At 45.1% G+C, this 14,514-nt stretch overlaps 1 protein-coding gene across 1 annotated transcript in view; it reads left to right on the top strand.

Moving 5' to 3' along the window:
• Nucleotides 1-14,514, top strand: part of LOC146816465 (uncharacterized) — a 348,783-nt gene that overhangs the window by 201,796 nt on the left and 132,473 nt on the right. The gene's annotated exons all lie outside the window — the stretch shown is intronic.

The raw sequence follows: 14,514 nt of genomic DNA, 5'->3' as shown, positions 1-14,514 counted from the left end.
GGCAGCGCCTCTGAAAGACATCCCAGATTGAGGACCTACAAATTTATTGTGGAAAAAGCCCGTTAGCTATTATAGCGGATGGCTTGACTCTACGGGATCTCATTATTCAACCCTCTTTTATATGTGTCCAGAGAAAATATCCAATACACCTCTCTCCTTTTGCGGATTTCAGTCCCTTGAGGTCCATTGGTATTAATTTTCTCTAGAATCAACCATCAAATGTCTTCTGTGGTGTGGTTGAAATCAATGAAGTGTTGTACCAGTGGCGCTTGTGATTTCTTCGTCCTGATCGCTGACCTGTGTTCTGTTAGGCGTGTTGCCATTGATCTAGATGTCTCACCTACATAGGTTTATTGCAGGGACACAAGACTGCGTAGATTATGTTTGTTGTTTTGCAGTTGGTCAAACTTTGTAGATCTATTTTGACTCCATTAATGGAGTATTGTTTCACTTCCAGTGCAAAATTACATGCAATACAAGACATGCATTTAAAATTCCCTTTTATGACAGGTAGTCCTCCAATAGTAGTCTGTATCGAGGTGGATATAACCTTTCGCATCCGGGACCTTGTTATTAAATCTTTTACATTTTTGTTCTTCCGGTATGCAAACATAGGTTTTGCTAGGTAGTTAGAATCGTCTCTTGTGGCATTCAAAATGTGCCAATTCGAGTTAACGATCTGGCGTATAGTATCATTCATTGTTGAATGTCGCGTGACGAGCACGAGGCGATCTTGTTGTTTTAATGTCTTTTTGCCAAGTAAACATTGGCGATCATAGTACCGTGCTCTTTTATAAGAGTCACGGACTAATCTTCTGGGGTAGCCTCTAGCTATAAATTTGGCTTTCATGACCTCGGACTGCCTGTCATAGTCCATTAAATTTGTGCAGTTCCTCCGAAGACGGAGGAACTGTCCAAATGGGATGGTAGTTTTTTGAGCTTCTGGATGATAGCTGGAGAAATGTAACAACGTGTTACGTGCAGTGGGTTTCGTAAATAAGTCCACTGAAAGCTGCTGTTCATTAGCTTTAATAACAACATCGAGAAATTCGACATTGTATTTGTCACTCATTGCTACAAAGCGGATATTGGTATCACAGAGGTTGAGCCATGAAACAAATTCCGCAAGATCTTCCTCGGTCCCATTCCAGATATAAAAAACATCGTCTATAAATCTAGACCAACTGGTAATAGATTCACTAAATGGGGCACATCGTTATAAATATATCTATGCTCATAGTGTGCCATGAAGATATTCGCCACCGTTGGGGCACATGAAGCCCCCATACTTACTCCCTGGGTCTGTTGGTATAATGACCCATTGAATTCAAAGGTGTTTTCTTGGAGTATGATGCACAGGCATTCCAAGATGTATTGGGCCGGGCAGTCTATGTCATAGGCTTCAATGAACCATCTCACGGCTTCTAAAGCAGCTGTCTGAGGGATATTACTGTACAAGGCCTCTATATCCATAGTGACCAAGAGTTGAGTGGCCTGATTTAAGATTATCTGTTCAACTTTGTTGATGATGTCTGTTGTGTCCCTTATATAGGATCTTATTTTAGGGACATGCGGACGTAACATGGCGTCAACAGTGGTTACAATGGGCCTGTATGGTGGGTTGGTGGTACTTTTGTGAATTTTAGGAATCCCATATATGGAGGCCATCCTGGGCCTAACTACATTCAAGTAATTCCACTCTTTTTCACATATGATTCCATCCTCCAAAGAATTGTTAGTCAGGTCCCTTATCTTTTTAGATACCCTTTTGGTGGGATCGATACGTACAGGGGTATAATGGTCTTTATTGGAAAGCATAGTGTTCATATTCATCACATATTGATCTGTTTCTATCAACACTATGCCCCCGCCCTTGTCGCAACCCTTAATAGTGATGTCTTTGTTATTCTTAAGGATAGATAGGGCTTGATGTTCTTCCCGGGAGAGATTGTATTTGGGCGCCGGAATAAATTTAGTGGCAGCAGTGATTTTATTGAACACAACGTGTTCAAAAATAGCAATTTCCGGTCCCACCTGTTCAAGCGTTGGAACAAAAGTGGATGGAGGTGCCAGACCTGATTTATTCAGCGTGGGTGGTTCTTGATCGATTCGTCCTTCAAAAAAGGCACGTAATCTGATCTTTCGAAAAAAGGAAATTAAATCCTGAAAAAGCTCAAACCTATTAGCTTTCGTATGGGGAATAAAAGTTAGACCTTTAGTTAACAAGGACTCTGTCTGACAATCTATTTCATGGGTACTGAGATTAAAGATAGATATTTGGTTTACTCGCGCCAGTATTGGGCATGCCTCGTTACTAAGACCTGAGGGTCGTCTTGATAGAAATTCTGTCCCTGCGGGTAATTGTATGTTTGTTGGTAACTGCCCCGTTGACGTCGTGGGTATCTGGGGCGCCATCTGGTTCTCTGCGTCCCTCGCCTGGCTAAACAACCCGAGCGTTCACCTCTACTATTACCTGGGGTTTGACGCCCTGGAGTATTAGCTTGATATTGATTATAGCTTTCACCTTCCGAGTCCGACGTGTCTGAAAACGTAACTACTTTTTTGGCGAATCTATCAGTTGTAGGTTGAAATTGATCTTCCTCTATCGGTTGTTGTTGATAGAAATTGTCCGCCAGGTATGGATACATTTTCTCCTGGCTTGTATACCTTACCTCTTTTTTAAGTTTTTCTGTTTTTCGTTTCATTAGGTAGTCATGGTAAGATGACATTTCAGTTTCTACCTCTTCTAGTTTCTTTTTAGCTTCTTCGATCGCCTGATTGCTTTTAATTTTATTTTCCAGTTCTTGGATTTCCTCCATTAATGCTTGAACCATCACTTTCGATGTCTCTACAATTAGGATCATTAGATCCCGGGAGCATCTGTTGGCTATATGCGACCAGCGTTCAAGGAATTTTTGAATTTTAACAAAAAGACCTGGAATGTTCCTGACTCTCAGTCCTTGTGGAATAATTCCTGCTTTTAAATACTCCAACATGAAATGTTCATGCATTTCGATCCGTTTAGCTTTTTTCTTTAGAGATGTTAATTTATTGAGTTCTTCATTGCCTACAATACTGGTTGTATGGGCCGCTTGGCCACCTAAAGGAAAATCACCCAATAGTGAAGCAAGATCTTCATCCGTAAACCCAAATGTTTGAAGTTTGTCCATATTGTACTAAGACGTGATGTAGATAAGGAAAGGAAACAAATACTGGTAACTGTTCAGATGGGGAACAGATGTATGACTCTAAAAAATAAATATCAACCGACAGTTACACAATGGATTTGTAACTCCTAAGTGTATTGGAGATGGTAATCTAACATACATCTATATGTACACATATATACACACTAACCGAAAAGCTACCCCACATGGACCGGCCATGGAGAAACATACTGCAATATAACAAGGGTACCCCTAATTTTGTTTCCTATATCAGGGTTTTAAAGCAAATATTTGTGAATTGATATATAGGAAACATATACTAGCAGAAGTGTCCCTTGGACTCCCTCGCCATGAAACTGTATGGTGTACGTGCGCTGAAGAACTATTTTTAACATAACATGTTCTACAGATAGTGTTGACCATACAATGGGTAGTGCTTAGACATCATGTATGGATGAGGGCGGCTGGTTTTTCAGAGAATGTCCCGGCATCCCTGAGAGGAATGCCCTTTGATGGGTATAGATTCTTTGGAGCGAAGGCACACTTGACGGTAGAAGGATTTAACTCGTTCCGTGCTCATGACGGAACCACGCCGTCATGAGCCACGGTTGCCGTGTGCTCATGACGGAGTGGTTCCGTCATGCTGCGGCCGTTGGCGGCCGCGCCGCCCACGCGGCGCTAATTCCCCGCCTGTGCGGGCGATTAGCGCCGTGGGCGGAGTCATGACGGAACCACTCCGTCATGAGCACAGCCCAACCGTGGCTCATGACGGAGTGGCTCCGTCATGAGCACAGCGCCACCGCGCTGCCCCCAAACCCCCCCCCTGCGCTGCGGCGGAATTTCCGCCGCAGCGAAGGGGTTAATGACAGATGTATTATGGTCCAGTTCCTAAAGTTACTCATGCTGTCCCTCCATTTCCACCAGCAATACAGGAATGCAAGGACCTATTTGTGGTGCTTGGCATTATTTTACCGTAGCGCGATCACGCTGAATACCGCAGTATGCAAATACAGAGCTCCCGGGAGCGTTGTGTCAAGCAGCCTCCCGACCGGCTGCGCTCTCCCTCATCTACGTAATGGAATCTTGAGCGCATCAGTCAGGAGAAGCCTTCAGAGAGCGCGGCGCCCCCTTGTTGTCGGAGGACCACATTGCACGTGTCCTCGCCCGCAGCACCATATAAAAGCAAGAAGCGGCCGCACAGGAGCGACAAGCGTTCCAGTGCCACCGCTGAACAAAAGCATGCTGTTAGCACAAATAGAACATACATTAAGGCAAAATCTTGATAATGTGATAATGTGCAACAAAACGCGCTATAACATTGGCCCAGGGACCAGAGGAACTTATCTTGGCTGGTGGAGCAGCGAAGAAAGAGGATGCATAAAACGGAAAATGGAATATAAATAGGTCCCTGGCTATTGAGTGGACAGTGTGACTTTTTCCCAAGGTTTCATCAGAAATTAAGTTTGTTATATGGTTTTGAAAATGGCTGCTGAAAAAATAAAGTGAAGAAATATGTGCATAATCATCGCCTCCGGTCCTGACATAGAATTGCATCTTAGTTCACTATTCTCATTGTTGGCAGTGTGGGTGAGGGGGGGGGGGGAGAGAAATGAATATTTGTTAATTCATGTTTGAAAACTATTGCTTAAAAAAAACAAATGCTTCTCAATGCATTGGTGTAATGTGATTTTTTAAGGTGAAACTGTTTTGCATGTTAATGAAATACACTTTGTGAATTTTTAAGAGACCTTTTCATATTTTTACACTTGTGCTGCAAGATGTTAAAGCAGTTTTTAAAAAAGTTAAGCGTTTCAGGATAACCAAGTTACTTCCTTTCTTTAACTTCAAATAACCTTTAAATAAAGGCTTGCCTGTTTATTTAACATCTTCTCAATGTTGGTGCTGAGCTGAGAAAACAGGAGCCCAGTGCTACTGAGACTGGGGGGCGCATGTAAATGTCAGGAGAGCTGCATGCACACATTGGGCAGTACTTTGAGAATCACTGCTCCAAAGCTTTTCATCATGGCCCAGTGGAACTGGCCCGCCGGTCTCTTTTGCTTACACCGTTGGAGCCTATTCGTTGTTGTTACCTGCAGCGCTTTATTTCTTATCACAGTCAGTTCTGCATACAGTGTCTGTGAACTACAGGTGCTCTCATTGCAGCTTCCCTGTACCCCATCATCTTTCCTGACAAATTGCCATTGAGGACCCAGGCTGCCTTCCTGCCTGAGGTTGTTTTGTTCTTCCATGTGTTTCATTCAATAACCCTTTGTGTTTTTCTCTCTGCCTGCTACAGTTGCTGGGAGATTAATTTAATATCTGTGTGAGAGATTCTGGCTTCATTTAATGGGTATGTCTGAAACAGTGGTGGTCTTAGATAAGCAAAAAACTGATTTGAGTAGGAACTGCCTTGGATTGTCAGGGAACTGCGCTTGGCACCAATTCTCTTTTTTCTTTCCAAGCATGTAAGTCTCTGTTCGAATATGCGTTCTGATTGTAATGAAGGCAGCACAAATAACTTGGATTGTAGTGAAAGCAGGTTTCTGATGGTCTTCTAACCACAGATTCCTCACCTTTTGAATATTTCCCAGGCATCAGACTGGTTTGGGAAACTTTATCTGCAGTACCTCTGGGCGCTGGTAGGTGGTTTAGGGCGGATCCTCACTGATGCCATTCCAGAAATAATGTGCAAAATCTATGCAGGTGCCACTCCCACACGCTGAAATCAGTTACTTTCTTTCCACGCCACCAGACACTGAACCGGATCTATCTCTAGTCGCTTTGAGACCTCTTTATCACACAAATTTACAACATGTAAGAAAAATGTCACCTCCCAAGACAATAGAACTTAAACCTTGCAAGGACCGGTGCAAACAAATTTCTATAATAGATCTTTAGCAGGTTTGCCTGTGTTGCCTGGGGACGAGTCACCACTCTAGGCATGCAGCAACTGCACATCGATCAACTCAAAGGCCATACTGGACCGCAAGGTGAACCTTTATATTACCAAGCTCGCGAAGACTCTGCTGAGAGTGGTCCAATACCAAAGGTCGGTCTCGGTCCTGTTCCAGAACTTGCAAGAGTTGTTCCCGAGGTCGGTGGTCGTCACGTTTCAAATCTTCGGGTAAGTAGAAGAAAAAACAATTAAGAGTTCCGTGAAGCCATTCTCCAAGGAGCCGAGAGCCCTCGATCTGGGTTATCACTGGTGGGTTTGCCCTTGATGACCTCAAAACCTCCACTGGGCCTCCCCCGTTTCCTTTACTGATTCTGCCTTAGGCTCCACAATCCACGCTGGTTGTTTGGCTCAGACTCCGACAACAATTATGTCGCAGGTGATGACATTGGCCAATTCTACCATGAACAGAATTGATCATTTCCAGGCTGTCAGGAAGACATCTCTCCTAACGCTGGTCCCCTCACACCTCCAGTTCCTGCTACTGAAGAGTGCTTCATATGCAGTGTTAATTAGGAAGGTGGCCGAAGTTCTTAACCTCCAGCTCCCCACATCAGAGGTTAAAAAATAAAGCCTTGACTGAAGTTCTCCGGCCGGGGTAAACCACTACGGAGCCCCTATGACCCCTTAACGAGGCATTCACAGACACTTTCCTAGGCGCCTGGGCCAAACCTTGCTCTGCCCCCCTGTAAATTGCAAAATTGCAAGATTCCATCGACCAGCTCTTGGTGACCCCATATTTTTGTCTCTGCACCCTTCTCCTGAGAGCTTAGTCGGGCAAGCATCTAGCAGCCGGACAAACCCAAATATCCCCCCCCTCCCAACATCATCCCTTCTCCTCCCAACTGCAGTAGAGAGTCCAAAAGAGTGGAGACCTTTGGGAAGAGGCTATTTTCTTCCACCAGTTTTCCCTCCGACCTGTCAATGCTAGTTACCTGCTGGGCCGCTATTCACTCATTATTTGGGATTCAATGGCTCAAGTATTTCCAGGAGACTTCTGACCTGTCCTTACCCAAGCTATACAGGTGAGTCATGGCATGGCCGAGTTCACAATCTGTGGTGGCTTAGATACCACCAGTTTCATCACAGAACCATTGGCACTAATGTCTCCATTCATCGCCACGCCTGGCTGTGGTTGACTGTTTTTTCTGGCGATGTCCAGTCGTCCCTTGTGGCATACCCTTTGATCAGACACGCCTCTTTATCAACAAGGCAGATTCTGCTCTGGAGTGGGTTAAAGAGAATAAGGTCATAGCACGCTCCATGGGCTGATCTGCCCTGCCTCGCCTGCCCCATCAGCCCCACCGTTCCTTTCAGAGCTTTGGGAGAGGTACCTCACAGAGATGGCCACTTTAGCCTCAGCAGGGTGCCCAGCAGTTCCTCGGCCAAGACTGCGGCATCCACTTACACCACTCTCGGGATCAATGAGCCAGTCAATCTTCTAAATCCCCACCCCTGCAGCCCCACCTGCCAAACCTCTTAAGCGTGCCCTTAGGGGAGCTCAGCATCCCTGTTGGAGGCAGGAGCCAATAATTCTTGCAGTGTAGGAAGGCCTTAACATTGGACAGGTGGGTCCTGCAGATTGTTCAGAAGGGACTCCTCTTATTCTGCATAACCACTTCACTGCATCTTCCGCGGATCCCAGACCAATTTACTGAGTACCATCTGTCCGTCTTATGACTGGAAGTTCAAGTCATTCTGGCAAAAGGGCTATTGAGAGGGTTCCTGCCCCAGAAATAGGTTGTGGTTTTTATTCCTGCTTCTTTCTGGGGTCAAAGAAAGACTGAAGTCTTCTCCCTCTTTTCCCTCTCAACACCTTCCTCTGGAAGGTAACATTCAAGACGCTCTCCCTGGCTCAGGTCAGGTTTGCCCTCGACCCTGGAAACTGGATAGTGGCATTGGATCTGCAGGACAAATTTCCATATACAGGTCCTGCAGACCCAGCAGCGCAACCTTTGGTTTGTCGTGGTACAGAGCTTATTTTCAATTCTCTGTGTACTCCTTTGGTCTCAGCAGTGCCTGCACGTGTTCACAAAAATGATAGCGGTGGTAGCAACACATCTCCGCACGTCATGGGGCCCAGTCTTCCCCCCCACCTTGGTGACTGGCTGCTAAAGGCAGGCTCTCTCATGGCAGCTGTCAACCACCTCCAGACTTCAGCAAACCTCCTGTCCTCTTTGGGTTTAACTATGAATGTGCTGAAGTCACACCTGACTACTTAACGGCTCCCCTTCATCGGAGCCATTCTGGACACTGTTCAATTTTGTGATTTTCCCTAGGAATGGAAAATCCAGAACTTTTAGGCTATGATTTTCAGCCTCTGTGCTGGATTTTAGTATGTTTGTCTCTAACGCTGCTGAGAGTGATGACCCATGCCATCTTGCTGATCAAGCATGCTAGATGACATGTGCGGGGTCTGCAGTGGGACCTGAAGTGTCAGTGGACCCAACAACAGTGGGACCTCTCTCACCACATCCAGATTTAGGAGTAGACTGCAAAAGATCTGCAGTGATGGCTACTGGCCTATGATTGGGTCTGTGGCAGACCCCCCCTTCTTACACCACACAGAGCTGACTGTGGTGAATGATGAGTCACTTCTGGGTTGGGTCAGCCACATGGGAGAGATGGAGATCAGAGGTCATGAATAACCTCAGAATGCTGCTAGACCATGGACAAACAGCAGCCCTCATCCTCCTCGACCTCTCAGCAGCCTTCGACATCATATACTACCACACACCGGTCAATAGACTCCACCAGATCGGACTCCAAGGAGCAGCCCTCCAGTTTATCGCATCCTACCTCACAGGAAGAACGCAGAAGATCATCCTCCCTCCCTCCATACTCCTCGCTCCCTAAGAACATCACCTGCGGTGTACCTCAAGGCTCTTCCCTCAGCCCAACCCTCTTCAGCGTATACATGACACCACTAGCTAACATAGTCTGGAGCCATGGACTCCACATCATCTCCTATGCCGACACCCAACTCATCCTCTCCCTGACTAACAACCATACAACCAAGGACAAGTTCCAAAGATGAGACTGGATGACAAGTTCCAAAGATGCATGAAGGACGTGGCCGTCTGGATGCACAACAACTGTCTCAAACTCTAATCAGACAAGACAGAAGTACTCTTCTTCGGTAAAGGCAAGGACACCCTATTGAACAACGAATGATGGCCACCTGAGCTGGGCCCTCACGCCAAACCCACTAAATGCGCCCGCAACCTTGGCATCATCCTTGACAGCCAGCAATCCATGAAGAAGCAGGTCAGCAGCGTCTCCTCCACTTGCTTCCTCACCTTCCGAATGCTCAGGAAAGACTTCAAATGGCTCCCACCCAACACCAGGCAAAATATCACACAAGCTCTCCTCACCAGCAGACTCGACCACAGCAACTCCCTCTAGGTAGGACTCATCGGCCAACCCATGAGGAAACTTCAGAACATAGGTGCCAGACTCATCCTCAACCTCTCCAGACACTCACATCACCCTCACCTCAGGAAACTCCATTGGCTACAAGTTGCAAAGAGATGCCGGTTCAAGCTGCTCACCCACACTTACAAAGCACTACACAACGAAGAACCGGCATAATTTAACAAAAGAGTGAACTTTCACCAAACCCACCAGGGAGCTTTGTTCTGGATCCCTCTCCCTAGCATCCACCCAACGCATCCACCAAACGAACACCTAAAGTCGCTCCTTCTCCCCTATGGGGCCAAGAATTGGAACACCTTACACCTGCTCTTCAGAGCCTCCCCATCGCTCCAGCAGTTCAGTAAGGACCTCAAGACCTGGATGTTCATCCAGTAGGTGCAGGCAGCATGATCCCACAGCGCCTCAAGAACCTCACTGGTGAAGCAGTTGCGCTTTACAAATCCTGATTGATTGATTGATTGAAGCCCCACTGTTGAGGGTTCCTTGGTCACACAGCGATGGGGCTATTGGAAGGACTGCTACCTTGTCAATGCTTGTCCTTTATCATTACTTACTTTTAACCTCTCCGGTACTTTTACCAGCAGCCACATTTCTCAAGTGAAGATGGCATGAATTTGCTGCTTCGCTCAGAAATGGTGTACTTGCGCTGAGGAATTTACCAAGGGTTCCCACATTACATGCTTATGGCGGAATCACTTCACACTGGCACCTTCAACCAGTGCTCCAGTAACATCAGTTAGTTGATCCTTCCCACAGCCACTTTCCAATAAACTGTGGGGCTATGTCCTATATCACCTCTTTCGACAGCCCAGTCCGAGAAGGACATTGAAAGCCCTTCATATCTTCCGGGAAGCCAGACGTATGCTAAATAAGGTGCCACTTAAACAGTATGTTTATTTGTGGCTGCAAGTGTGCCAGGGCTATCTTCAGAAAGATCTGTGCTTTATAACTGCTTAATCTACCAATCACTGTCATAAAAGTTTTCTCAAGTTGGCTTCAGATGGATAGGGAGCCTTTCCAGAATCTGTATCCTCCACGTGAATAATAGGACAGGATTTGGAGGATTATATATTCATGGTTACACTCATTGCTCTTATATGACTCGTACTGTAGTAAGGAAGCATGGCCATTTGTGCTTTGTGGGCTCAAGCAAATAAAGGCAAGCATAGATATGATTAGCTAAGAATTGGTGTAAAGCAGTTTGATTCCCTGAAGCTTTGATATTCGTATTCAGTTCCTTGAAGTGTATTATGGGTAGAGAAACCTTGGAGACTGGTACAAGACACATCCTAATAGATTTCCCAGTAGTCTAATTTTCAGAAGTGTAGTGTGATTTCTTGGATTCCAATAAAATATTCACTAATTGCACTTTTTCTTAAGTTGCCTGCATGAGTCAGTTCTTCCTAAGTCAGAATTAGTTACCATGTGCCATCTCTCCCTACAGAACCATCCTCTGACAGTGCTCCCCTCTCTCTCCTGCCTATTTCTGTTTCAATCTCTTGCTAACTCATCCTCCATTCACCTCTTCCCCCCTCCCCCCCCCCCCTTCCCCCCTTTTCTGTAGCTTCTCTCAAATTCTCCTGTTTCTCTTTTACCAATTTTCTCTGTCTGGTCTTAGCTATGCATGAAAACTACTTCCATGCACCTGTATCTGTGATTTCTTCTTTTTGGCATACCCTCTTTCCGTCAAAGACATGGGCAAAAGCCAGAATTCAAATGAATTTCGTCCCACAGAGTCCTTCAGTGGGTTAGATTCAATGCAACATTTTGCCAACAGTAAACAGATTTATTTTACCTGTCTCTGCTGAAAGCAAATCTGTTGTTTTAGGCAGCAAATATGATTTGGGGTTGTTATCCAGCCACAGAAAAAACTCATTTCAAAGATCACTACCTCTCCTTTGAAAGTTGCACTCCTGCAATTTACCAATACCTAATATCCTCTTATCTCTCCCCCCCACACACCTTTCCTACTAATGCCTTCACGTAACTCCTCTTAATTTAATCTACCACAAAGAAACTAGATTAAATGTAAGAAATAGTTTGACCTACCTCACAGGAATAATCCCAGTAACTAACAATCCCAATAACACTGGACTAAGCACTAACCTTGGATTCCAGAGCAGCATGCTGCCTGGCATAGAGCACGTCAACGCCTCTTCAGAAGTAATGGGCACTATATAAAAGCAATTACAGCGAATAAACCATACAGTTAGCAAGGGTTAGGGAAGTAATGTGTGCTCTAAACTCGATATGACTGCAATTCTTTCTTTACCTATGAATACTAGCTTTACACGATCTGGGAGTGCCCGAAAGTGAAGGGTTTCTGAAAGGGCATACAAAATAGGTTTTCAAAAGTGGTGGCTCACTCACTGGATAATACTCCTGGGCATTTAGGGTGAAATGACCCTTCATAGATGCACACTTCTCCTTTGTAACATGGCCGTGGCTGTTTCTCAACATGATATCATAAGGTGCTGGGGAAGTCCATCGGCTCCACCGATAAACAGCTGGCTATCTAATGTGGAGTGGTGTAGATGAGCTGAGGGACTGATATTCCAGGCGAGAGGATGCCCCCTAAGCTCACAAAGGTATGGGGTCGCTGGCTAGGTATCGGAGGGGATGGGGGGGGGGTAGTGAAAGGAGAGGTTTACCTACAGGATTTAGATTCAGAGGGCATTCTCTGCTATAGCCGAGGATTACAATAGAATACGAATGCCCGTCATAGAATAACGGTTAAGAGATTAGTGTGGGGAATTTTTCTCCTGCGTTTGCATGAATAGTGCACTTCATGTACGTCGATGTCATTGAGAAGGGTCAATGTACACTCCAGCACCTGGGGGGTAGAGGGGGTGTCTGGGGTTTATTGGAAATGTTTCTCAAAGTGTTTTTGTTGTTTGTGATAAATACGCAATACATGTAAGAATTATGAAGAAAAAAAATGAATAGTCACTATATTCTGTAGAGCTGGAAATTGTGTAAGCTGAAGATGGTCATAGAATGTGAGGAGGACCATAGGAGGTAAACTTGCTCAAGCAATGCCGGCCAGTAAAGTGAACTGAGCAATGCAAAGAAACCTAACCATTATGCTTTTTTCAATGTAAGCCATCAACTTTGGCTAGATGTGATTTCACCAAAGAATGCTGTAGAAGACCACAACATTTTGAATAATCAGAAGCCATGGAATCAGAAGACTGGAAATACAAAAGTACAGAGCATTGCCCTAGTTGAGTCTGGATAACATAGCTGCCTTTATGGCTAGTTATTTTCTCTCAAAGCCTAGAGAAGGGGACGTTTTCCTCAGAGTTTTGAGGAAAATAAAGCAGTTAGATTTGATCCTGGTAACTTGAGAACTGAAAGAGAAGTATGGGCCCGATGACATCCAGCCACCATATGTTGGGCTACATCATTTAAGGGTTTCCAGGAACCTCTGTTTTCAGTTGACACACAGGAAGCAACTGCTTCCATACAGTTCTAAAAGTTGGAAACTTTGCGTGCTGGTGGATACTTATAAACAGTGATTCCTCACCCTGTGAATGTCAGCATTTTCCAGACTGGACCCAGAAACTCTTGCAGTACCTCTTGCTGTGGGCCGGTGGCACAATAGGCTTCTATCACAATTCCATCCGACCTCCAGACTTGATGCCATGGAGCTACATACAGGTCCCTCCCTGTGCTGATGTCCTTTCTTGTTTTTCCACACCCTTTGACATGGAGATAGAGCTTAGCTCCTTTGCTTTTCAAACTTTGCATATTTTTTATTGTTGCCCCATATCACACACACAATGGTTAGGTTTAAACCATGAACCTCTATTTGATGCCTTAGACTTCAATGCCTGAAACAAATGTTCTCTGATGCAACTGAAAGCCATCAGGGAGCTGGAAGCTAAATATTTGCCTGTCATAAGAAACAAGGTCATCCTGCCCCAAGTGGCTAGGCTATTCCTAATCCCGCTCCTGTTCTCCATCCTGAGTAAGTCGAAGATTAACTCCAGAGTCAAGTTAAAGAGGAAACAGAAAAAAATTCAAACGTGACTTTTCACCCTCTCACCACTCCTTATTCTCGGAGAGGCCCCATAGTCTAAACTTAAAGGCCCGACTCTAGCTTCGTTTTCAAACAAGGGTCCCATTCCGTTCTTAGTGTTCTCTAGGCCATTGTAGAATCCACAGCAGATCATGGCCCTTAGAGAAGCCATGCTGCAGCCTTTCAGTGTCCGAATGCAGTGCCTTTGGACCTTGCTGATCCGTAAGGCCTCCAGTTAGGCTTCCATTGATAGGCCGTTAACAGACCCCGTACTACCTCAGCATACACCACTCTCAACACTAGGTTGCACTTCAACTACGTTGCAGTAGGGCTCGCCGCTTGTTCCTTTATCTTCGTCGCCCCTAGCTCCAGAGTCACTGGTACCAGATTATGCTCAGTCAGATTGTATATTTGGAACTGATTTAGGCAAAGGCATGCTCCATGACGCACCATTCCTTAAACAAAGCTCATCCTCAGTATGAGGAAGACTCTCCTATTGTTCCCTTGCATCAGAGGCTTTATTTCAGGAGGATGAATGATTCTTATGCTTTTAAGGTTCCTAAGAATGTTTCTCCAATGAAGATGGGGACGCAGACAATTGTCCCTACCCTCATTACATTGAGCTAGCTTCTGTCTTGTCCTACAAAACACTAGTGGGTTGGACACTTCGCTGGAGTCCAATTCGCTGTTATGGTCTTTAGAGACGTTGGGACCTGATTTTTCAAAATGTTACACCCCTAATATCTCCCTACCCCCCAGATTTAGTAAATGTGAGAGTTTTTGACCGCTAGAACACTTTTTGTAATTTAATAATCCCAATTAACAATTCCGAAAAGGTTTTCTGAATCGTACAATGAGTTAAGTAAACATTAAGGAATCCCTGTTTGGAAGGTGCATGTTAAGGGCATCCCTTCCAAATACCAATTCCTTTAGATTAA

Source organism: Triturus cristatus, chromosome 6 (genome assembly GCF_964204655.1).
Source record: "Triturus cristatus chromosome 6, aTriCri1.1, whole genome shotgun sequence".
Classification (NCBI taxonomy): domain Eukaryota; kingdom Metazoa; phylum Chordata; class Amphibia; order Caudata; family Salamandridae; genus Triturus; species Triturus cristatus.
Note: the sequence above shows the minus strand (reverse complement) of the source record. Positions and strands in the feature narration are given on the sequence as shown.